Below are 26,380 nucleotides of genomic sequence, written 5' to 3' on the forward strand. Positions count from 1 at the left end.
GAAGCTTTTCTGTAATGTAGTGTAACTAGATACAACAAACAATGCGGAGTCTGTAATATAACAGCTCTAAGAAATACACTACATACTTTGATGTTAGTTTTCTCTGCAGTGTTCTTCATATGGTACTGAATATAGGAACAGGACAGTCAATCTCAGAACAGCTAAATGATAATTTTTGTTCTGAAAAGACTGGATTAGAATACAGAATGATTTGTAAATTTGGTTAGTACTTTTTCATAATTTTAAATCATGGCAATTCTGAGTGGGCTGCTTGCAAAGGAGCTGGTCTTGCTCAGCAGAAGCCTGGAGAGTTCTCACTGCAGATTTTTCACTGGGTTCAGAGAAAATAAATTGTTAGGGCAGTAAGAGTTTAGATAAGTACAATTAAAAGAACCTTTTGCTATAACTTCTTTGGTTCCAGTGGAGCTGAACCTGAGGGTTAATAATAAATACCCTGCAGACAATAAGATTTTAAAGTCTTTTTTCAAGAAGTCTCAGTGCTTTGGGTTTAGTGACATAAGCAAAACCACAGGAGACTGAGTGAAATGTCAAGCTGCTTCTTGTCACCCCTCTTCCTGGATGCCTAATTCTCCCTATGCCTGTTCTAATGGAAGTTTGAAGTGCCACCACTGCCTGTCCTGAGCTCCACAGAGATTTTGGGTGCCTGGATCCTATGGCTCACTGCACTAAAACACCTGCATCATTGCACAATCCACCGCAGGTAGTGATGTGGATTGAAAACTGAGTGAATGGCAGAGCCCAGAGGGAGGTGATCTGGGGTGCAAAGTCTTCTCAGAGGCTAGTAACTAGTGACTAGGGGTCAATACTGGGTCTAGTCCTGTTTAACATCTTCATTAATGATCTGGATGAAGATCTGCACTCAGCAAGTTTGCAGATGACATAACGCTGAAGGATAAGGCAGACATGCCAGAGGGTTGTGCTGTCATTCAGAAGGACCTTTACAAGCTGGAGAGATGGCCTGACAGAAACCTTGTGAAGTTCAACAAGGAGAAGTGCCAAGTCCTGTACCTGGGAAGGAACAACCCCAGGCACCATTACATGCTGGGAGCCACCTAGCTGGAAAGAAGCTCTGTAGAAAAGGGTCTGGGGGTTGAACATGAGCCAGCAACATGTCCTTGCTGCTAAGAAGACAAATTGTATCCTGGGCTTTATTAGGCAATGTATCACCAGCAGGCCAAGGGAGGTGATCCTTTCCCTCTACTCAGCACAGGTGAAGTCACACCTGGAGTATTGGGTCCAGCTGTAGTGTCCTCAGTACAAGAGGGACACTGAGCTGTGCAAGAGTCCAACAAAAGGCCCCAAAGGTGGTAAAGGGACTGGAGCATCTCCCATATAAAGAAGATCTGAGGGAGCTGGGACTGATTAGCCTAGAGAAGAGGGGGCTCAGCATGGGTCTTATAAATGTATGCAAATATGGAAGGAAGGGTGCAAAGAGGATGGAGACAGGCTCTTTCCAGTGGTGCCCACTGACAGAACAAGAGGTAATGGACACGAGCTAAAACACAGGAGGCACAGGAGGTTCTGCTTGAACATCAGGAAGCACTTCTTTCCTGTGTCAGTGATTTAGCACTGGCACAGGTTTCTCAGAAAGTCTCTCCTTGGAGATCTTCAGAACTATCCACACATGGTCCCAGGCAACCTGCTCTAGGTAGCCCTGCTTGAGCATGGAGGTTGACTCAGATGACCTCCAGAGGTCCCTTCCAATGTCAACCATCCTGTGATCCTGAGTCTCTGTGTGACAGGATGGGTCTACCACCACGCCTTTGGAAACCACTTGCTGGTGACTGTGCAGGATCTCCAAACACTGCTGGTGAAGATGTGTCACATGCCAGCAGGTAGCAGGGCTACGAGTTGCACTCTGCAGTAGCCTCACTGGGTTTCACAGAATCATGAATCTCTGGAGATCACCCGGCCCAACACCCCAGCTCAAGCCAGGTTCACCTGCAACAGGTTGTCCAGGACTGTGCCCAGTCAGGTTTTGAAGATCTCCAAGAATGGAGACTCCACAACATCTCTGGGTAACCTGTAACCTGTAGGGTTTGGCACTGGATATTCAGACAGTGATATTTCTTTTCTGTGATTGCTGTCCTCGCTTCATGGGGTGGCACTTGGTCTAGTGCTGTGGCTTCCCACGAGAGTCCCAGTAAGCATATCAGATCCAGAATGAAAGACAACATCTGAAAACAAGGGAGTGAGTAAAGGAAAACTTCCTAAGGCGAGCTGGGTGAGGAGAAGAGTCAGTCTGCGGGGGCACAGAGGACCAGCAGCTGATCATTGCGAGGGTCCATGCAAAATCACTTGTTGCCTGTATGTATGGGGGACTCTGGGAAGGCACGAGGTAGTGATATGTGGCACCTCCTCATTCATCTGTTTTTCAGAGAAGTATACTTCCAAGAACTTTATTCAAACATCAACAATCTATAATGTCAATAGACCTGAGGACAGAGCTTCAAAAACCTTTTCCCATATTAAAATACACTATATACACTTTAAGCTGGCAGGGTTTAGGCATCCAATTTCTCAGAAGTGCCTGCATTCTGAACTCATTCACACTGGTGTGTTGGGCTCTTAGCAAAACAGCAGGCACCTTTAAAAATCCCTCTCTGAAGTTCTGAATGGAAATATCCTTGAGAGCTGACAAGAGACGGGTTCCTAAAAACTTTTGGAAAAAAAGATTTTGGTATGTAAGTATAAGATTTTTATCACCGAAAACAGCGTATGTAATTGATCAAATATTGTTTTGACTAGGGCATAATATGCTTTTGAAGCTGTATTCATTCTACCTGTATTTAGAAAATCAGCTTAGGATGTGAAGTAAAATAGAAACATTTAATTTAAGCCACTTTTTGATCATATATATATGTGTATTTATAAAAATATATGTATTTGTGCTTTTGCTCTCTGTTGCCTTGTGATAGAGACCTGGTTCATGCGTTCATTCTGTTCTCACAGTGACATCTGAGCTGTGTTCAGTTTTATGTTACTTCCTTCCTGCATCAAGAAACCTCTATCGTGCCCAATTTACACTCTTTGCTTTCACTACACATTGTGTCAGCATTCCAGGCTGCAGTTAACAGTGATTAAATAGGACAGAAATGCCTGAAATACACCAGTGATGCTGTCTGAAACAGAAGCTGACAACTTCTCTGCTACTTATTCTGTTTGGAAATTGGAATGTGTTCTACTCACTGCACTCTTTGCTCAAATTGAGAAGGATTTATTATTATTATTATTATTCTTTTATTTTAAAGTAAAACAATTCTTAGGCTGGAAAATATTCAATTTCTGTTTGTTTAAACTTTTTAAAACTTCACTACATATGACCACAGATTTTTCCCTTCCATTGACATAATACTATCAAGGTGTACAAAGCACATGCCTTAACTGAGTTTAGTTACTTGGAGATACAAGCTTGATATTCAGCTACTTTTGGCATGTGGCAGTCTGTGTCTATTTGTGCAGAGCTATTGACTGTTACATCAAAACTGTCAAGTTCTATTGGGGTGAATAAAGAGAAAAGAAATAGCTAAATGAATATGAAAAAATATATATCAAACAAACCACAAATATTAGTCAAAACTTAAGATTGATTGAAACCTTTCTCCAGAACTATATTCTAGCCTTACATGAAACTTGCTAGACTTCATGTACATGCTCTCAAACCACATTAGCCTGTTTTACTAAAATATAAGCTTTACGCAAGTAAGCTGTTTAATGTGTATGTGTGACTAGTTGCATATTATTGTCCATTTCAAAAACTTCTGAATGAAAAACAGAGACCTCCAAGACACTGAACTCCTAAGTCTTGAAAAAGCTGTCAGGTAGATGTAGGAGGCATACCAATACTAGTATTTTCCCAAAAACAAGAACTGGTAACTTCACTCAAATTCCAGTTCCTCATCTGTTCCTGATGGTAGGGTTGGACTGGCCATTTCCACCAGCCTCTAATCCTACCTCATGTTTTACTTTCTAACAAGCCCTTTCCCTTCCTTTTCTCCCAACCCCTAAGGTTAAAATGGATAAAAGGTATGAGAGAGTTCAAGGGCTACTGTTAGGAGGACAAGACATTAAGTCAAACAAATGGGGTAATAGGATAAGTGGTGACAAATCACAGGGTAGTCAGAAGACTATCTAGTCTATGGTATCATACTGATCAACTTGTTTCATCAGTATGAAAGCCCTCCTTTAACTTCTACTGTCCTCCCCAACCTTACTGCAGTGCATCCTCCACTAGACAATGCAAGAACAAGGTTCCTCCCCTAAAGAGGATGGCTTCAAACCACACCTGCAACCATGGCTTCAAACCAAATTGCCCAGTGATGTCTGGGATGTTGCCAGGATCAAGGCTCTGCCACAGCAGATCGGCACTTTAGCTTGTTTACTGCAAGTGTGACCACTCCCAAGAGAGGAAACATAGAGACTGATGCTTGTTTTAGTGGGGTATTTGGGTGCCACAGGGGTGCAGAGAGGAGAATACACTTTCTTCTGCAGAAGGCAATGCTGGTGGAAGGTTTTGAGACAGAATCTCTGTAGCAGAACTTCCTCCTCCGATCAGAAGGGGAGATAAGAATGAAACTCTAGCCACAGAGTCTCATCTCAAAAGGAAGATTTAATGGTTTCTGGATGATCGTGTATCCGTCTAATGCATTTAGCCTGTGGCAGGAAGAAAAGGAAAAGAAAAGGGTTAGGAAATACAGGACTGATCTTAAAACTACTATGAAACAAATCTCAGCACATCAGTGGACTAAAAGGTTTGTTCTCTTCAAAAACAGAGAAAACAATAGTGTCAAAAAGCAATGTATCTCTGTGTTTAGCAAATAAGTGTAATAACTGGGAAAAACAAACAAACAAAAAACCACAACACCTATTTTAGGAAGAAGTGAATATAAGCCAGATTACTTTGCTTTTCCTTTAGGCTTTTTCTCAAGACATTACTAAATTGTAAATAGCAGAGTACATATTGATACTAGTGTTGAAGGAGTGCTGAGATTGAAGGAGTGCTGAGACATTGCCATTTGGAAAAGTGTAAACATTACCATCCACCATGGTGTGAAAAGGACAGGACAAGTGTGCCATGAACAGACAGTCCTGACACACATTTCTAGCATTCAAGAATCTTCGTGGTGTAAACAGAAAAGTTGAGAAAGGTGGCCAGAGAACAAAGCAAAGGTGAGAACCTTTCTGACTTTGGAGAACTATTTGTTGAGCAGCCCTTACTGCTAGAACTCCAGTGTCTTTTCTTAGCAATGAGTATCAATCTCAGCAGTTTGGATTAGTTAGTAGAGTTGGCAAAGTTCTTACAAGGCACTTCATTGCCAGTTGACTGTGGTCTTTATTAACTTTATTTTTATTGCTTCTTAAATATGCATGATATTAGGAACCCAGGCCCTAAGAAACAGAGTGGGAGTGGATTTTTACTGATTTTAGTACAACATAATTTTTTCCACTTTGATAAAAATTGTCTGTGATTGTACAATCGACCTCAGGATAGATAGATACCACTATGAACTTTGCTTCTCACCTCAAGTTTTTGATCAGGCTCCACTGAAGATATTGGAATGATAGGCTTCTGTGCTGTCTCATGTTAGAGCAAGGCATTTGATTATGTATTTCCTGAAAGTGGAACCAGGAAAGAGGGAAATGCAAATAAATGTGTAAGTGCCTTAATGGTGTGTGAGCAGTTCTTCCCCCCTCCTGTCAGAGAGCTGCCCAGCCAGCAGCATAATGCAGTTTCACATGAGTGTGCTTTAGGGGACTGGCCTTAAAGACCCACTTTGGGCAAATGGAGAACAACTGGTATAATGTAAAACAAAAATGTCTACTCAAGAGCTTGTACCACAGGACTGTAGCTCACATTCTGCAGACAACCAAAGGCCAACCCTTCCAGGAGGTGTTGATCTCATACTGTCCCCCTGTTCATCCCTCCCCCTCTCTTTCAGTCATTTCTAAGTTCCGAATAATGATTTTGTCATTGCTGGGGGTTAGCAAGCACAGCTCCCCTTCTCCTCTTGCCATTAGGGTTTTTCATGTCTTATTATCATGTTCTCTAATCTTCCTGCCTTTTGTTGAGCATTGCAAGCCCTGTTGCAGCTGTTCTGCATGAGTTTAATCTATCTCACTGGATACATGTGTGGATGAGACTCTCCAAATGCACGTGTTCAGCTTCGATGTTATCAGAAAGACATAGCAGCCTTGACCTTTCACATAACTCAGCTAGCCATGAATGGTGGCAAGCCTTGTCCCCCAGCCACATAAATTTCATGCCTGTTACATCAGCTGCTGTGATGCAGAAGAGCATTTTATCTTCCCTACTTTTGACATCTTAATTTTGTTACAGGGCTTTCCTATAAGATGCTCTTTGTATATTTTCAGCCCCAGTTTTTGGCTGCTTGCAGGTATTAGACAAGAGAGTGCAGCCCAGACACTTTCATTTGTAGAACATGAGTTAATTAGCACTTTTAATGGGTTTAATGGATTGCCTCAGAGTCTTGGAAAATGTTTCTTATCTTGCTAAAAACAATTGGGAACACAAATTAGTAGTTTCCATGCTTACTTGTAATTACATTAAATCAGCTGATGTCCAAGCTGGAGTAGTACCTATGTGAATCCACTTATGAAAGCTGTTACACCTTCCACTTTATTCTGTCTCTGTGTTAATATACATTTATGTTAGTGATTGTGAGAGTACCCACATGTTGCTGTTTCTGCTTGTGTACAGTTCCCATTTTGTTTTGGTACTGTTTAGCATTTGTAATGAGATCCTAAGGGGTGGCACAGCTTTGTGATGAAGGGTTACCTTCTATTTCTTAATCCCTTGTTATGCACTGTTACATGTATTAGATGGTTTACATATTAGATGTTAATTAAAGGGGAGCAGATGGAATCTGTCAGCATCAGAGAGGCTGCGTGTTCAAGTTTCTGAGCCAGCAAAAGCAATCCACCAGTTAGTGAGGAAGGCAGCCAGTGAGTAAAGCTAATCTGAATCAGTAGGCAATCAGAATTACAACTTCTTTGTGTGAAATGTGATTAATTAATAATATAGAAATTATAAGGTAGTTAGGAATAACAGACTTGCTGAGTAGCAGCTGCTGCTTATGTCAGTATATCCTTCATGGCAAAATAGCTCTGATACAGAATATGAAAAGTGCTGTGCAAAAGCTGAGCAATTTTCATTTTATTCACTATTACTCTTCACACTGAGCAAGCAGGTAATTCACCTTCCTGCAAGCAGATTTATTTCTGTGTAACAAAAAAGCATCAGTGTATTTTCCTTCTACTGCTGGTGCTTCAAAATTTCTACATATTTTTCACATGTAAACAAACCTAGTGGTTTTCCAAATGTGCAACGTAAATGGAAGGGTGGGCTCTGAAGCTGCAAGTGTACACAAAACTTCTGGTGGGAGGGTTAAGTGGCTGTGTCTCTGGGTTCAGCCTTTTGCTCATGAGGTCCCATCACTACCCAGTAATGTTCTCAAGTGTGGAAGTAAAACAGCAAACCATCTGCCCCTGAGCTGGGGAGGGTCACTGACTGGTGAGCTGCAATTTTATACTTTTGAGGGTCTGTTTGGTTGGTTGGTTGTTTTTGTGGTGTATATTCTGATATCACTGCAAAGGGGATGCTCTGACAGACATGCTGGTACATGCAGTGACACCAACATTTGCACTCTTGAAAATTGGACTATGCATCCATTTTTTTTGTACAGAAAGCCCAAAGTACTCTTCTGTGGTCTGTGCAGATGAACAGAGGAAAGATCAGAATCAAATGGAAGTAATGATTGGAGAGGGGAGGAGAGAGAAGGAAAGAGGAAGTGGAGGCAACTATAATGGAAATTTAGCAATATTATTCCCAATTTTGACTTTCAACACCTTGTAGTTCTGTTTCTGCCCCCAGGTGTTGAGCCAGGGTTCAGCTAAACACATTTTTATAACTTGTCTTCCTAGCTTAAAACCTGACAAAGAGATGAGTTGAATCTTCTGTATGAAAAAATTAAGGGAAAAAAATGGGAAATTGCAGGTGCCAACTTGGAGATGTAGCATGTTTGTGAACAGAGCACTTTGGTGGCTTCCAGACTTTCATCTCCTTATGCAAAGCACCTGATTTCTGATCATGGGATGCAACCATGGAGCTGTGTGTGCAGTTGTGTTTTTGGCAAATGCTTGGGGAGAGTAGTGTGAGCTCTCACCTTGCACAATTGTCTGAGTGCATGACTGGGCATCATCTCTCTGAAATAAAAATAGGTGCAGAAACAACATCTCAGCACGTAGCAGCTCAGGGACTGACAGGCATTCCCTAGTGAAGGTGTTTATGGTGTGGGGGCTCATATTTGGAAAGCAAATGTCTCAGATGAAGTGGAGAGAATTGGGTATGAAATAAGTGAAGAGATATTTTATGTGAACTTATTGCATTGCAGAACTGCATTTTTCTTCCAGTTCTTCTAAACTGGTGAAATGCATTTTTTATGCTAAAATGAAGGGCCAGAGCTTGATTCCTCTGGAAAAGGCTTTTTAAAAAGATTGTACTTTCTGTGGGGTGACTGAGCAAGGTTGTATGCAAGGAGCTTTCAAGGTCACATGCTGTTGTTATATTCTGTTTTGCATCACGGTGGGAGCCAGGCGCCCCAACCCATTAAACTAGGCAATTTACACACAGAACGTGTCTCCAGTTCAGACTGAACTAGCACTTTAAAATCAATATAGCATTTGATGTTGTATCAGGGACATATCCAAGTTATATTAGCGTAAACCTGTCACCATTATTGACCAAATGCGTAGTTTTACTGCTTTTTATGTTTAAGAAGACCCATGTTCCTTGAAACTTGCTAATTACCTTTAACCATATTTTTGTTGCCTGCAGTTTCTTAGTCTTGGTGGACTTGAACAGACTTCCTTCTCAGTGGTCTTGAACTAGCTCTCATTATTTTGCTTAGGATCAACACCAGGTAACTGGTACAAACTTCCTTAAGTCAACATTTTAGTCATTTTCCCTTTCTATTAAAAAAAAGTGACAGTAGGAAGTGGGCAGGGTTCTCTACCTTTTGCTATTTTCTTAGATTATTATTGAGCACTCAAAAGCAAATTCTGTTCTGAAGAGCTTCTTAGGTGATCCTTTGGGAATATGAATGTAACTTTGAACCTAATGTTTCCGAAAATAAGTAATTTTAACAAATATTTTCCTTGTGTTTTTTTTTTTTTTTTTTTTTTCCCCAAATTCCTTATCCATCTATATCACCATGTAGAATCAATTGTTCTAAAGGTGACAGAGACATTTCTCTTAAATCTCTTCATTTAATTTCCACATTCAAGCTACCAGTATCTATCACTTGTGTTTTTTTTTTTTTTTGTTTGTTTGTTTGTTTGTTTTCTTTATTATTTTTTTTTTTCTGTGAGCTTATCTCACACAGACATTTTATACCAAATGCCATTTGAGCTTGATTTTGGTGCACAAGAAAGACATAGTAAAAGACAAAGTAAAACTGCATCCAATATTGGACAGGTTAGAAACAGGAGAAGCTTACTTGAGTGGGCTGACCTAGGAGAGGCTGTGCATCCCCCAGTTGCATGGCCAGGGTCCTGAGCCAGATGAGCTGAATTCAGGGTGAGTCTTTCCATTGACTTCATCTCAGATAGTGGACCCAGAGCTCTTGCTGAGAATGTGACACTGGCTAGATATTTCTTATTGAATTATGTTCCCTTAATTTTTTAGCAAGAGTTTCACATTAATGTTCATTTGCTGCATGGAAAGATTCAGAAAAAAAAAGAAAAAAGTTTTTCTCCTGAGATTAATGTATAATGACATCTATCCAAGGAATGCTTAAGTATTCACACTTCAGAGAAACTGACCTTTAAGCCACACTTAGTGAAAGTAAGCTAAAATCAGTGTTACATTCTTGTTACCAAGGACACTTATAGTCATCTTCTTAATTGTCCTTGACAATCTTATCATTAAAGATCTTGGCATTAATTAACTATATAATGTCCCTTGCTTGATAAAATAAGCCTTGTTGGCACAATAGCCATTGTATTCCCTAGGCATTCTTTGCAGGGACTGTATCTATAGCAGGGGTCGTTCGTGCTACTAATGTTGCCTGGATGACACGCAAACATTTGGAGCACTTAATTGTCTGAGAAGTGAGCTGAATGAAGGCAGTGGTGACGCTGTAAAATATGTTCCAAATCAGTGTTTCTAAAAGGGAGCTTTTATGCCAAGATTAGTATCAGTGTTTAATTGACAGCCTCTTCACTTAGTTAATTACTTGTGCTATTGTAGCAGAAAGAGAGAAATGGACAAAGGCATTTGTGATATGAATCACTACCAATACAGAAACAAATATGTGAGTGCTATGAAGACTGGCAGGAAAAACACTGAGTCCTATCTTTCTCCCACTGTAGTGTGATCTTCTTTCAGCATTTGTGATCTTCTTTCAGCATTTTCAAAGGAAAACCTGAATCACCACAATAACATTGGTAGTTCAAAGGTGGCCAGGTTCAATGCTTTTACATTTTTCAGATGACTGTCAAGAAAAATCACAAGTTGAAGGCTGAAAGTTCAATCTGTGTGTTGTATATCAAAACACGGTTGGACAGAAATTACACAAAATATGTGTAATTAACAATACAGCTCCACTCTCAAAAAATTAGTCATCTTTGAAGAGTGAAAGAGTTGAAAGACCTTTCTTAATGCACAATACCTAGCCTATCTATACTTAGCTGAACTATACTCATGCTATCTCAGAGATAAGAAAGATTTTTTTTCATATATAATTAGAGTGCTTATGCTGCCATCACTTTCCATTAAAAAAAATAAAATAAATGGGTGGAATAAAATTTTGAATGTGGTCTGTAAATCTTGTGCAGCTTAATTCACTGACACTGTTGTGTTTATAATGTAAGAGAGCACAAGACCTTTCAAATGCAAAAGTAGAAATATGACAGTCTTGTTGAGAATGCTTTCCAGAAGGTACAGTCACAGTTGTCTTGGGGTCTCACTTCCGTCCTCTTGGGTATTCATGTAATACCTACCTCCAGCTGTGTTGTTGGCAGACACGAGGCAAAAACAAACAGCTGCTGAAGGGAAGCAGTTTCTAGAGTGGTTCTGTAAGGGGCTGAGTCCTCCAGTCTTTGGAAGAGCAATTTTGGATTTTATGAATGTGTATAAATACCTGAAGGGAGTGTGCAAAGTGTATGGAGCCAAGCTCTTTTCAGTGGTTCCCAGTGCCAGAACAAGAGGCAATGGGAACAAACTGAAACATCAGAGATTCTGTCTGAACATCAGGGAGCACTTCTTTACTATGTGGGTGACTGAGCACTGGCACAGGTTGCCGGTAGAGGGTTTGGCATCTCCCTCCTGGGAGATTTTCAAAAGCTGTCTGGACACAGTCCTGGGCATCCTGCTCTAGGTGTCCCTGCTTGAGCTGAGGGTTGGACCAAATGGCCTCCAGAGGTCCTTTCCACCCTAGACCCTTCTGTGGTTCTTTGATAAACCGAGGGAGCCAGCAAACCTATTGGGTTTGGCAGCAATTATCTTGGGACACTATGTTGGTTTTGTACCAATGGTCATGGCAGAAATCACACCTGACACAGAAAAAGAACACCTCTAAGCAGACTTGTAGAACACAAGGCTAAAATACTGCTTACTTAGCAGGATGCCCTTGCCATTTTTGGTTCCTTGTTTTCTGGTGTTACATAACCTATTTTCTAACCTTTTTCCTGTTGTATGTCATTACCAGAAAAAAAAAAATAGTGTGATAAAAGTTCTGTGAACTCTCCTCCCTTTCCCAGTGCCACTGTACCTCCACACTGAGCAATTAGCACACAGCAAGATGCAACTTTTTGAGCATGGCCTCTAAAATTGCTTTGAACCATCCTCAAAATATTTGGATCCAGTTCTTGAATGGTTTTGGTGCAAAGCAAAGAAGCTTTTAACATAGCAAGTCAACTCCAGCAATCCTCTAAATCACACCAGAGCAATGGTCATTAGCAATTTTAACTGGAGACCCTGGCATGAATGACACTGCCATGAGCAGCAACAACTCAGTCCCATTAGAGTCTTCTATTTCCAAGGACAAGGTGATCACTTCCTTGTATCACGTAATGTCAGGTAGCTTTGAGGTGTGCCATTATGCTATGAGCCACTGATGGAGAAAGAGGACGGCTTTCTTCTGCTCTGATCGAGGTTGTGTGTCCTCATCTTGTCCGCATGTACCCAGCTGCTGCATTTGCAGGCTGAGCCACCTCTGCTGGCTGTTCTTGCTTGAAGCTGGAAATAGAGAAAAGTGGTCAATGGATGAACTGATATATGGGACAGGGCAGGTATTCAGACAGGGGATCAGAGACAGCAAAACTGTCCTTTCTGGGGGAGAACCAACAGCTAGATTGGTCTCAGCACATCATGAATCCATGTGTTTGTGGCATAATGTGATGTGTCTGAATGCAGAAACACCCAACCAGAAGTATACGTAAATGTTCACAAAGAGGAATTACAGCTAATTTTGAGGAGAAAACAATAAAAAGACCTTTTAACTCAGCGTGCATGTCAGACTCTATTTGCACATTAGCATTTTTTCCCAAAAAGTTCCCTTAGGCACAGTTTTAATACAGAAGTTACATTGGTTATGAAAACAGACCCTTACTACATACCATCTCATTTTATGATCCTCCTGAAAAGTTGTCATTCCCCACTAAGGAAATCAGGAGCAGTTACTTGGCAGAGGGAAACTGAACCCCATTTACCATTGCCAGCGGGTCTGAAGAGGATGCAGAGATCTGCAGGTATACTCTGTGAATCTCTGAAATACTCATGCTCCATAAAAAGCATCAGGCCAGAACTTTATTTCAATGCAGAGCATTAATTTGCTTTCTCCCTTGCTGATGGAAGAATTCAGATATTCATAGATTCAAGCAATTTTTTTTTTCTCTTCTAGCTCTGTTCTAACTTTGCACTTCTTTTTTTCTTTCCTAGAGACTTTATCTTTTGCTAACAATTTTGCAGAACAGATTAAAAAAAAAAAAAAAAAGTTATTTCAAAGCAAACAAAAAGGTGTTGTAAACATTTGGTTCTGCAGTATTCCCTTTCAGACTCTCAGGAGAGGACTTGAGTTAATGCAAGGGTTTATTTTTCTCTCTCTTCACCATTTTTCAGGGTAGAAATACAGATACTGGTGAATGTGCTGGGGAAAACATGCAGCTGAATAGGTGGTAAGACTTAGGTGCCAGTGAAATTCTACAATAGGGTAAAAAGATCACTCTGAAGTTTCTGTTTTGGATCTGAACAAGGACTGAACAGAGGCCCTGAAGACTGGTGGTGCTGGAAGCTTGACTTGCCATAGGCTGAAATACACGTTTGAGTTCATTCAGGGGCAAGGCTATATTTCATGGTTTTCGATACAGCTCACGAGCTCCCATCACATTCAGCCCTGCCAGACAAGTTTTCTGGGACTGGTGTTAAGCATGCAAGGCATGGTGAGGCTGTCCAACTTTTGTCTACTTGTTGCCCTTTTAGATGCAGGCACAGGTAGAGCCAAGTGGTCATTTCTATCCAAAAGGTTGACTTGGTAGCTAACTGCAGCTAAGTGTCAATTGCATCAGTGCCTGTTGACCCAGGGAAGACCTGTATGAAAATATCTTATTGCTCTGTGATTCAAATTATCCCAGACTTTCTGCTCATTCTAAATGTTGAGTTAAACGAAACAAAGCTCTGGAAAGAAAACAACTCACGACTCTCAGAGAAAAATTGACAGAATGATAAGTGTGGCACACTTGCCTACTGCTTTCACCAAATAATCTTTTCCTTTATTTGGTTCTTTTACAAGAAATGCAATAGGATTGAGTTCTCTCTGTATCCATTTCTTTAGTTCTTCTTCCTCCATTTTGCAGAATTTCTGCTGTTGTTTTCTCTGGCAGCTTAGTAGAGTTTGGAGTAACTGAAAAAAATAATACAAGGAAAAGACTAGACTGGAAAAAATAAACTTTATGGAAAAGTGCATCTGTTAGTCTCTGGAATAGTCTTCACTGGCAGACTCTTCAAATGGCTTATTTCAAACAGAACCAGTCAAGAATGATCCAGAAAAGTTTGGAAGGAGGTAGATAATTTTCAGAGATTTCTTTTTTTCCCAACTTATCTAGCCCTGGTAGCAGATCTGTGTCACCTGAAGCAGTTAGCAATGACATTCACCATTGCATTGATAGACATGGATCCCAGAATTAGTTTCCCATAAGACCGGTCAGTTGGAACATGTGGTTTTGGCTTGCTATCTGTAATTTTCAACAAAGCAACACAGGTATGTGTTTAGCAGATTTGTTATGAAACCATAAGTCTTAGACATTTAAAAAAAAATAATGAAATTACAAATTGTTAAATAAGATTAAATCTCTGAAAGAGTGCTGGAACTACCTTGTTTGTATTCTGACTTATTTAAACTGCCCTTCCATACTATGCTGAAAACATTAATTAGGATCATCTATAATCATCACTAGATAAAACATACATAATGACCTTATTTTAGTTTCAGATTATGCATCTGTAATACCTTTGAACACTTTGCATCAAGACAGCTCTTTGGGCAGTCACTGTGGCAAGATGAGACTTTGCTAAAATAATAAACTTAAAAATTCATTTTGAATTACAAATTGAAATGATAGTTTACCATTTATGCATCGAAAGCCACAGGAGGAACCCACGAGACAAGTGTCTGCTGCCTACATATGAAAAGCACTGTTGGTGTAACCACCAACACAGGGCAGTACACAACAAGCCTGGGATGCTGACATGACAGCAGGGAGCAGGAGGAGACAAGGAGGATAAAAGTGCAGCTGTCATTCCATTTACTTCTGATAGCTGCTCTTTGCTAGCTGAATGGCCTGACTCCTGCTCTGTGTAAGAGATCTCCTGATGTCCATTGCACATACCCAGTCCATAGTGCACATGTTCAATTGCAGTCTGTCTACAGGACGAATAAATGGTCTGCTATGCAGGTGGCTCAAAAGCCAAGAAGTGCAGCAATCAGTATTCTGACCAAGGGGGAGATTTTTCATAATTGCAGAGGACTACAGAGGTTTTAGCTCCCCTTGCTACTTTCAAAAGTCTTCTACGAGCCCAGTGTCTGAGAGCAAAGGCATGTCTGCCAGGTTTCATGCAGTTGCTTGCTCCTTTGCCTTTGTGATGAGCTAAGCAGTTGCAGGCCAGGGGAGGCTGGGATTCTGTGTAACTGTGTCAGCACACTGCTGAGCATGGTCTAATAAGCCCTGCTGAGAGGTAGCATCTGTTGCCTCCGTCTCAGTTTAGTGCTAACAGGGATATATCCGCTGACTTATCTCTGGCTGGCTTGGTACCTGAGATGAACAACTCTCAATGTCTAATCAGAAGTCTGATGATTAGAAAAATGTTTTCATTTGATTCAATGTGCTGGAGAACACGCAGACCTCCCCAGTTATCATGTAATACATGCAGTAAGGATTAAAGGCACTCAGGCCTCAAACACCGCAGCTTCAAACAGGACCAGTATAACCTAGCAGAGACCTCTATCTTCTGAAAGCCAAATGTTTATGAAAGACAGCTATAAGTGAATGTCATCTACTCCAAGGCAAGCCAAAAGTTTGAACATCTGCCAAGGATGAGCCAAGCCAAGGGACATGACTTGGCTCTTCCTCCCAGAGTCTTGACGGGGGCCAAGGGAACTTGCTGTACACGCATGGCAAAGCATATAAATTAAATGATTTTTGACGGTAGCCACCAGAAAACAGTGTCAGCACCCTGTCACTTGGCTCTGCTCTAGCCTTCCCTCACAGGCTGCAGCACAGAGCTCACGCTGAAGGGCACAATGAGCTGGATCGCCTCTGAGTCCACCCGTGCCTATGGCAGGTCATGATTCCTCTTCAGTGCAGTCAGGGATAAAAGCAGAAAAAGCCTTCATTCCTCAGCCCAGGCTTTTATTTCGCCAACTGCTGGCAGCTAACCATGGAAGAAAACATCATGGCTTTTTTTTTTTTTTTTTTTTTCACTTGTTGGTTTATTTTTAAAGGAGCCAATTCCAATGCAATTGAGAGTGTGTGAAGACAAGAAAAATGAGGTATCAGTGTTGGCCTTTTGTGAATAATGAGCCACCAGCAGCACTGTTTAACATTTCACACCACAAATCTGTTTGAATCGGAGACAAGCCTAAATCCCATGGAGCAGGAGGCATGATCTTCCTGGGATTAGTGAGCACACTCTGCTAATATACATCCTAACTTTTGGAATCTCTAGCTTTAATAATATTTATACAAAAAAGTAACCTAAATGACACTGCTAATTTGAAACTAATGGCAGCTGAACGTACTGTAATTTATCTCTAAGTTATAGCTGAGCATAAGATTTATGGTGCCAAAAATGCAGGGAGATTTCCCAGATATTTACCACCAATGAGAGAAATGCCTGCAACGCCTGTTGGAGGATGCCGCTTGCACTGCTCCAGTGGCCTGTGTCTCGGCTCAGGTTAGGAGTCATGTGCCTGTTGAACTCCCTGCCTCTGGACTCCCTCTTTTTTTTTTTTAATCCATGAGGTTTTATTGTAGAGCAGATTGTAAGAATTTCCAAGCATGTACCCTTTCGAAAAGGAGAGGTAAGAGAAAATGAGCTTAAAGGCAAACTCTAAAGCCAAAAAAGCCCTTCTGTAAGGCAAGATGATTGCCTTAAGCATATTTCAATAGAACTTGCAGATTTTTATTTATTTTTTAATATCACGTGAAATATCAGAAAATGGGTTTATGGTCCATCAGTCTCTGTAGAGATCAGGATATACTTTCAGTTCTGAATCACATCGTACTTCACATTTTCTAGCTCGTATTTTTCAATAAATAGATTAAGTGAAGGATGAATATGTGAAATTAAGCCATGCTATTTACCTCTTGGCGTAAAATATATGTGAATGGAAAGCAGAAACATTCTACAAACCTTTTAATGTAATTGCTAATAGACAATGTTGATAAGTATGTATGATACAGAAGTAAGTAGTACTATGAGACAGAAGTACCAAGAACAGACACCCCCAACACATGCAAAGAATACAGACAGTAAAATACAGTTTTTGCAGCTGTGAGCTTCTAGGCTAACTGGGAGGGGAAGATTCAAGTCCACATCTATGTGTGAGAAGCTGGGTCAGGCAGAGGTGGAGAGAGGGATGGCCTCCAAGGGAGAGTCAGCCTGTCACAGACTGGGCTCACCCTTAGGGAGGTGCGGGTCTCTTTCCTGAGACTGCCAAGGAAGCTCAGGGGAGGCAAAGTCCCCAGCTGGAGACTTTGGTTTGTACAGATGAACCTGAGGGACTTCAGACCAACTTCGTGGAAGCCTCTGACAGAGTGAGGAGTAGAGGTTAGGGACATTAATTGTGTAGAAGAGACATTCTTCCTTTTTCTCTGAACAGTGCTTGATAAATGGGTGTGACTAAACAAAATCCTGTCATGTTGTTGTTGCATGACTATGGTGAAATGGCTACACAATCAAGGAGAAAAAAAAAAAAAAGTTAAATATCATTAGTTGAAATAAAAGTTGGTTTTAATTCAGTAAAGAAGTGAAAAAAAAACAATCTCCAGATTGTCCTCAAATGAAGAAAATTAGAAATTTGCAATCAGTTTGAAATAGGTTGATTTAGTTCATTTTTAGTGTGGTAGGTCTTTCATTGGCAACTTAGGCCTAGGCTGGTGATGACTGCTGAGCCCATCCAGCATTTGAAGATGTTTTCATCAGGAATATTAATGTCAGTCCAAGGAACTGAGCACTGTTTTTACCAAAGAAGTAAGCTATGGCAAGTGATTTGTCTTTGAAAATAAACGACAGCATGTATTAATGTTCAGAAGACATGACTAAATCTTTTAATCACCTCCCTTGTTAGTCTGATATCTTTACACCCATTTACCTTCTTTAGTGAATGTAATGACTGCATAGAAAGCCTAAACTCTCACAAATAATGTTCAGAAGACATGGGTGTTTTTTAGACAAAAAGTTTGGAAGATCTCACAAAAAAAGTGATTTGATCATCCTTGACCACATTCATGTTTGATCTGGAAGCAGAGGATGCTAACTCAACCATTTCATCATCAAATGCAACTCTCTAAATTAGGGCGGCACATCTCACTCTGAGTGGCTGTTTGATATAGGTCAGGTGAATTGCCCTCTGGAGGAGGACTGCAAGATGACTATGGAGGCTAAAGAAGTAGGGTTGCTGACTTACAGAGATGAATCCTGTGCTGGGGAACTATAGTTTGCAGTGTACTGTGCAAGAGGCAATGCATCGACAGATATTCCCTTCATCGTTACATCAGAACCAGCTGAAACACAAGCTGGGGCAAGTGTGAAGCAGTACATGGTGATGTACTTGGAGGCTGTGCCATGATGCATACGTACAATAAAGCAGAATTAAGATCGTTTGGGTGATTTTAATTTTTAATTGTTAGCATGAAGTCATTGGCTTACATTGGATTTTCCCCAGTACAACTCAGACTTTAGAAGAACTTTAAATTATTTTTTAATGAACTCCATCTTTGCTGGTGAAAAACATGAAACAGTTTGTAATGTACAAACCAGTGTTATTAACACGCTCAGCAAAACTGTTATTTTTGCAGAATGTTCATGACAGAGCTTGTATAGAAAATATCGCTTCAAGAGGAATGGTTTCTCCAACAAGGCACTTAGAAAATACATTTTACTTTTTCTGCTAGATTTTGCATACTGGATAATACAGCTAAAAAAATCTCCCCCTGTTCTCCTATGCTCCCTCCCTTCCCCCCTGTCTTTTGGTCCTGGGAAGAAAGCTCTCCCTAAATTGCTAGTGAAGCATGTCCCCAAATGTCCTATTTCCTTAACAGGTGATAATGTTCTGCTGGAAGTGACAACTAGACCCAGCTGTTGAAACATTTTGAAGACTGATTGCACTGATGAAGGGTTACTTCATGTGATGAAACTCTGATCGGTAGTCCAAATATAGGATTACTTCTATACCCTTTGTTTTGAGAACTGCTTCAGTTACGACCACATGGGCTTAATAATGCTGAGGGATTTTCCCCTTCCAGACATCACTTGGGTAGATCATTTGCAGGATTGATGGCTTTGTAAGCTCAAAGCAGTGATGGACCAGAAGGGGTCAGTGGTAGTGTAGCTGCATGCTAAAGGTATGGAAAAATAAAGGCATCATATGGAAAAGTCTGGCTGTAATTAAGTCTTTATTGCCAGAGAGAAAGAAAAAGAGAAACAGAAGTCTGTTGGTATCTGATGTTTTGCTCTCTCAGATTCCATGTGTGAGCCTCTGACTTCTCTGTCCTCTCTGAAACTCATATTGACATCCAATGTGGAGAAGTAATTATTTTGGGGGAAACAGAAAACCCTTCATATAAGTCAAATTCTTAGAAACATTTACAAATACCATATATAGCTGTTCACCTAGGTCATTTTCTGGTATCTGCATCAACAATATGTTATATATCACATTTGTAATAAAGCAGTATTGAGAGAGAGTGCATATAGAAAACTGGTTTAAAGGATTGCAAGCCACATAAAGCAGGGACCACTTTTTCTCCCCATATCACCGTGTTTCTCAATGGGACCTTTAGGCTCTGCAGTTAAATAAAACAGTGGTGTGAGCATCATCGAGTTCTCTTCTGCCTCTTGGTAAATCTTATTCATGGAAACGATGATGTTTTTTTGTTGCTACCTGGAACTAGGTCTTTAGCAATGGCCGGTATATTTTTTGATATATTACGATTATGCAGCACCAAATTTTTGGTACCGAAAAGTAACTGTTTATGAATGACAGCACTTCACTAGAATTTTCTGTGTAAAAGAAGAAAGCACTAAAGTGTGAGATGTAAATAAATATATATATATGCTACCTAGATAGACAGGAAATACAAGTTTGTTCATATGTAAATTATATATCAACTAATTATTAATACTGGGGTGAGGAGAGGAGAGGAGAGGAGAGGAGAGGAGAGGAGAGGAGAGGAGAGGAGAGGAGAGGAGAGGAGAGGAGAGGAGAGGAGAGGAGAGGAGAGGAGAGGAGAGGAGAGGAGAGGAGAGGAGAGGAGAGGAGAGGAGAGGAGAGGAGAGGAGAGGAGAGGAGAGGAGAGGAGAGGAGAGGAGAGGAGAGGAGAGGAGAGGAGAGGAGAGGAGAGGAGAGGAGAGGAGAGGAGAGGAGAGGAGAGGAGAGGAGAGGAGAGGAGAGGAGATTTGTATATTATGGTTGCCATAGTGTCTTTAACTCACCCTGCTATGCCATGGTAACTTTAACCTATGGTTTATTAGTTGCTGTAAGATGTTTGCACATCTAATTCTTAATTTTGGTTCATGTGGGGAATGCATAATGGACTTATTTATGCTTCATTTCAGAAAAGGCGGTAAGGAAGTGAGAATGTTATAAATATGAATGGGTATTATGGATAAATATTTATCTCCTGTTATCATTCCTTTCCTCATAATAAGTTTCTTTTTGGTGTAGGAGGAGGAGTGATACAAAGGACTAGGGATAGAACATATTTTGCTATGGATTGTGCATTAAGATAAATTTAGCTCTGCTGTCAATTAGGGGCATCACTAGGTGAAAGCATCTGTTGAATTTACCTTGAAAGACAGTGAAAATAACATGCATATCATGAGATCTGTGGCAGTATCATAGAGAACCAAAGCACAGGTTTTGAATGTAGAAATCCAAAGTCCTCAATTCTGTTCTCGCCTATGGTGTTTTTTTAATCTCTGCTGCCTACAAGAAAACCTCCACTGTAGTGATTGCAGTTTACTTTATTCTGTCATTCTTCAATTTTGTTTAACATGTTTTCTTCTAGGCAAAACCAAGAAACAGACTGAATACAGTTTAAGTGTACACACCTTTGTTTCTCCTCTTCCTATACAATTCAAATGCGTAAATATCCTTTTTTAAAATTCATGAAAATATGACCCAGTTTTCTTTTGCTATTTACCTATTCTTCTATTTTGTCTGTTAATGTACAATTTGAGGATTTCAGTTGGTGACAAGGGGAAATGGTGTTTTAATGTGAAGTACTGAGTGCCACTAGGCTGCTGAGTGCCACTGACAAGGAGAAGTGGGGATGCACATATCTTGGAGATTTGGTTTAGGAGTTTGAAACTGCTTGAACAAAGTGATTTGAATGAGGAAAAATAATTCACCGTGATTTTTCAAGGCATTTTTGGAGTTACACTAGAATTTTCTTTTTTTTTTTTCTTTTCTTTTTTTTCTGTTTTAACAAGCAGAACAATTATACAATATCATGAGAAAAGAGCATGAAATTAGAGCTTTACCATAAATGAGAGAGACATCAACATACGCTTTAGAAACACATTCTTAAATCGAATTTGTCCTTGACTCTATGCAAGCACAAGGGCCACAAGCAAAAAGAACACAGGGCTCAAACTAGGCTTAGTGAAATACTTTCGAGCTTTATAGTACATCCCACAATAACAATTTTATGCCTGAAAATATTTCTTTGCTATCATACAGCCCCTGTGGGACAAAGATTTGTTAGCTACTCCATTAACCCTTCCCAATGGCCTCTATGGTTGCTTAAAAAAAATAAAATAAAATAAAAGTTAAGATTGAAGCTTCATAAAAAGCTTAATTATTAGGCATGAGCCAGTGTGCCCAGAAAGCAGCTGGCAGTTGCTCATCTCACTGAGTGATACTTGGCAGGTAGTGGTTAATCCTTTGCAGACCGGTGAGTCTTCAGGGCAAAATGGAAGTGGGAGCCTTGACCTACCGGGAGCCACCCGGTCCTGCTGGAGAGAGCTGGGAGACATGAGGACAGAAAGGAATGAGGCTGTGGGGTGATGCTCTGACAGCGGGAGCCATGTGGGACGTGAGAGGAGTGTCCTTGTGTGGGGAGGGATGGAGCGAGAAGGGCAGCTGGGAGGGTGGTAGGGCTCCGAGTGGGGGGAGATGAAAGGAGGAGAAACTGAAAACAAGTATGCACGCCTCCGGGTCTCCAAAGGCTAAAGCTGTTAAACTTTGGAACCACACTGGCTCCAGGAAATAGCTGAAGTTCACATCCTATCCCCACAGTCTGCATTTAGCTGCACATTTACTCTTAAGTTTATTTTTAATTTTATGGCCAGTCCACATGCCATCAATTGGCCTGTGCTCCAGGCCCTGCCATATTTACTTAGTAGATTCAAATAATTCTCCACCCCCCACCCCTGCTACAATGCAAAACCAAAAGAAACTAACTTCCTTCTTCCCCACCTTTCTTTTGCTTTTACTGGATTTTTTTTTTTTCAGGTTTCCACAGAAACAATAAGTTTAGAATTATACAAGAAGGCAATGTAAGCAAGGTGGTTAAAATGTTAATTAAGGTTATTAAATGATAATAACATAGGAATCTGACACATCATTAACAAATGAAATGCTTTCAATCACAATCCTGAAGGCAGGAACCGGGGAGTTGAGGAATTGAACACCTGATGGAAAGACAGGTCCCAGTCCTTCCTAAAACTGGGAATCTCCATCGGCAAATCTGGATCCTGCCCACCCTGCCCAGAGTGGGGATTCAGCCATGCAGGACCAGCATCCAGCCTTTGTCATCTCCCTGCCTGGGGTAGAGGGAGGAGGAAGTGGCAGGAGGTGTCCAAGATGTCCAACCTCAGAGGGCCTAAGAGGAAAGGGAACCCCATCAGCAGTTTCTCCTTTAGGCTGTGGGAGTAGAGAAGAAAATCCATCACCTAAGGGAACATCTGTAGCAGACACAAACACTAAAGGAATCTGAACACCCACAGTAGCTGTAATGATGGCAGTTTTGACAATAATATTCATCTTGGCTGAGGACAGGCACACACTTCTCTGAATGTGGAACATTCACAGAGAGTTAGTCATATAAACCCAGACGGCAAATCCAGCCACAACACGGAAGATTTTACTATAGATCAGGGCTGGAGCTATGGTCAACTCATAACTAATTGAAACGAAAATGCCTTTAGAGCATCTCAGACTGGTGTTCACATGATGCTTAAAGCCTTTGCACATTTGATAGAGGTCTTTTTTTTTTTTTTTTTTTTTTTTTTTTTTAAGGTATGCCTAGTTTACAGTGTCATGTTAAATTGATAAGTCATATTTCCAACAAGGATAAAATTTAATGACAGCTGGATATGGTTTCAGGAGCAACTTTTAAAGAAATGTCCTCATCCAGCTCCTGCAGGGATCCTGTGTTATGTGCATAGGAAACTCTCATGCAGTCACCTCTGTCATTAGTGCTAGCACGTCTCACCAAAGCCCTGCAAACAGTGCCGTGTTTGTGTGACATTAACAGAGCTGATTTCTGTTGGATTTCATTAAGAGCCTAAATACGTGGTAGAAATCTGGCAGATAGTGGGAAAAAATGAAGGTTTAACTGGCACCACAACAGTGTTAAAATGGGGATTAGTATTAGCATGTGCTTTGAATTCAGAGTAATAGAAGTAAAACCAGACGCGTTTTGCTTGGCATCTATTCCATGTCCCAGTGAAACTGGCATACCACCATTTGATCAGGCACGAAGCCATCCCAACAGATGGTCCCCAGCAGCAGCAGCCAAGAGACCATGTATGAACATCAAATGTGTTTGTGAAGGGCAGGACTCCAGGCTGCGAATGTCGAAATTGTTTTCCATTCCCAGCTTCCGTGCCGATGGCGAATGGGGCTCCGCCAGCCCAGGGATGAACCAGCGGCAAAAATGACAGATTTGCTTGCTTGGCTGCACTGCATCCAGTGCCATGGGGAAGGGGCACTGTCAAGGGTGTTATCAGAGCTCCTATGCCCACCTCATTGCATCCTTTCAGAGGAAGCCCTCATCACATTGGCTTAAAAATGCCTCTGGATGCCCCATGTGGATTTTAAAAAAAGGTGAAAAAAGCATGGGCTCCTGCTTGATGAGGACTTGTCTCAGGACCTGTGTAGGCATAAAGGCACCAAAAGTGCCTACAGAATAGGTGCAATGAGACATTTCTTTAAGGACTGAGCACGCATTCCTGTGCCAGCCACTAGGCACTGCAAGCATAGTTTATTTCCAGTTCCCAGTTAGCTGTCAGCTGAGTCAAATTTGTGTTGGATCCTATGTGGGCTATGAGTGTGGTTTGCAGATACAGGTGTTTAGCTAGTCCTGTGTGGATCTTAATGAGCCCCAGCTCCGCATTCTCCCATACATCGTACCTTCATGTAGAAGAGTAAAATCCCTTAGGCTGTGCCAAACCCTTTGCAGTCTCTGGGTGTCATCCCCCTGGTGTATCATGGGACAAACCCCTCATGCATCTCTCCCAAGGGAGAGATTTTTTTTTTGCATTTCTTGTCACTGTTTACTGCACTGTGAATGTGCTGAATGCAGTTCATTTCCTGGCAAAGGCTGGATGGCTGACATTACAGTAGCAATGTCCATTTCTCCTTCTCTTTTCTCATCCTGTCCCAGAAGAAGAGGTGTTGATGTTGCTCCATTCACAGTGCCTTCTTACAAGAAGAGGAGGCCTTGAATCCATCCGTCTCTGCCTGCAGAGGTAACATGGAGGGGAAGGTGTTAGTATGGTATGGAGAAATCCTCATCCCCCAAATCTAAGGAGAAATCCCCAGATGGCATGGCACACAAAGGTCTCTGTCTTCTCTGTTTGGTTATAAATACAATGGAAAAGATTTTTGCCCCTTCTTCACTTTCTACATTTTTATTTATTTATTTATTTTCTCTGCAGGAGCCTTTACCCTTTCAAATTACAACACGTATTCAAAGTTTCATTTGGAGGTCACAGGACTGAGGATCATCCTCTCTTTACTCATATTAATGGCTTAATTGCCATCCGTCATGCACCATGGTGTTGTCCATCAAGGATCTTCCTAGAGCTTAACATAAGCTGCACAAGCATGCAAATATAGATATATGTATTCCAAATAACTTCTCTCATTGCTGAAGTGCAGCCACCCTGCCATGAATTGTGGCAGTTTTTCAACAATGTGCAGCTGCATTACAAAACCGTACAGGATAGGAAGTGAAGGGTACCTCATTTCAAGGAAACCCAGGAGGAATCCGAGGTAGGCTAAACGAATTAATCCCACGTGAATTTGTCTCCTGACCAGGTTAAATAGTTGGCAAGTGGAAAGGAAGCAAGAACATATTTTGTTAATAGTGAGGCTTTAATTTGCTTGTATTTGAACTCTTTTGTGTGTGCGAACCTTGAAAATAGCTTGTGATTCAACATCAAATGCTTTTGTGCAATTGTCCTGCCAAGTGAAACTTGTTTGAGCTCCATTGATGTTCCAATACTAACAACTGATACAATCTGGCTAAGTCCTAAATTTCCATTTGTTACGCTCTTTGAATATTTCCGATACTAAATAAAGTGTCAGAAATGAGATGGATCTATGGATATGTTGGAGAGAACAAAAAAGGGTTACATGGACTGATTTGTATATTCAGTGAATACCAAAAGCTCTTAAATCTGGCTAAGGTGCCAGAGTTTGTGCCAAACGAACTCCAAACAGCTTTTCTGATATCATCTCCCCCCATTAAGGTCTCAGGTGGACCAACTGTAGAAAATGCTGACAGGGTCAATATGACGGTGCTTCCAGCAAGGCGTTTCAGCACCACCTAATGAATTGCACGGCTTTTTCCTGGCAACACCTGCAGGTCTGTGGGAATTCCTCAGTCACGTATGGACCAAGTCTAAAGTCTGAGGCAAGAGAGGAGCAAAACACACAGCCTGAAAATAATACCTCTGCCTGCAGCTTCGTACTGAAAACTCATCAAGGAATAAGTGAGAAACATCCTGCCTGTAGTGGCTTCAGGTTTGGTCAGGCTCATTTGAGTTAGCAACAGGCTTGGTTTTGATATATCTTCGTTTTTATTTTATTTTATTTTTCTTTTGGAATGAAATAAGCAAAATTATGGCAATACTGCATCAAGCAGCGTGTGAGTCTGACACAAAGCTCTGCTAACATCAGCAGATTTTACTCCTCTTTTTTCAGCCATTTGAAACAAATACTGGGAAGCAGGGAAGAGAGATTTCAAAACTTGATCTTCCTATCATGAAATTTTATAGTTCTGCAGGTGATATGTGCATACTGCCATGTGAGGTTGTAGAAGCAATGAGGCAACGAAGTCTCCAGTGGTTTCTCTGGTCCATTTTCTCTTCTTCGCCTTTTGTGGCAGGTTACAGCGTTTTAGGCAGGGTGTGCTGCAGCAAGGACTCCTGTGATGCATAGCAGCAATTACAGTTTTGATCGCTGACTGGACTCTTTGCAGTTCAGCCCAGACACTTGCCAGAGACCTATAAAAGGGTTTGACTTAAAAATTCTTCCTCCAGTGGGCACAAGGGTGCTTTGCTCCCGTGAACCTCCCGGGTCTTTGCTAAAAGGGAGCGTGTGCGGGGAGG

At 41.0% G+C, this 26,380-nt stretch overlaps 1 long non-coding RNA gene across 1 annotated transcript; it reads right to left on the reverse strand.

The window, feature by feature from the left end:
• Positions 1-3,806: 3,806 nt before the first annotated feature.
• Positions 3,807-9,644, reverse strand: LOC137853035 (uncharacterized). The gene is made up of 3 exons (XR_011094177.1): positions 9,537-9,644; positions 5,543-5,634; positions 3,807-4,674 (listed from the first exon to the last, which is right to left on the reverse strand). It is a non-coding gene; the product is annotated as an uncharacterized lncRNA (long non-coding RNA).
• Between the last annotated feature and the right edge of the window lie 16,736 nt (positions 9,645-26,380).

This window comes from Anas acuta, chromosome 3 (assembly GCF_963932015.1).
Source record: "Anas acuta chromosome 3, bAnaAcu1.1, whole genome shotgun sequence".
NCBI lineage: Eukaryota > Metazoa > Chordata > Aves > Anseriformes > Anatidae > Anas > Anas acuta.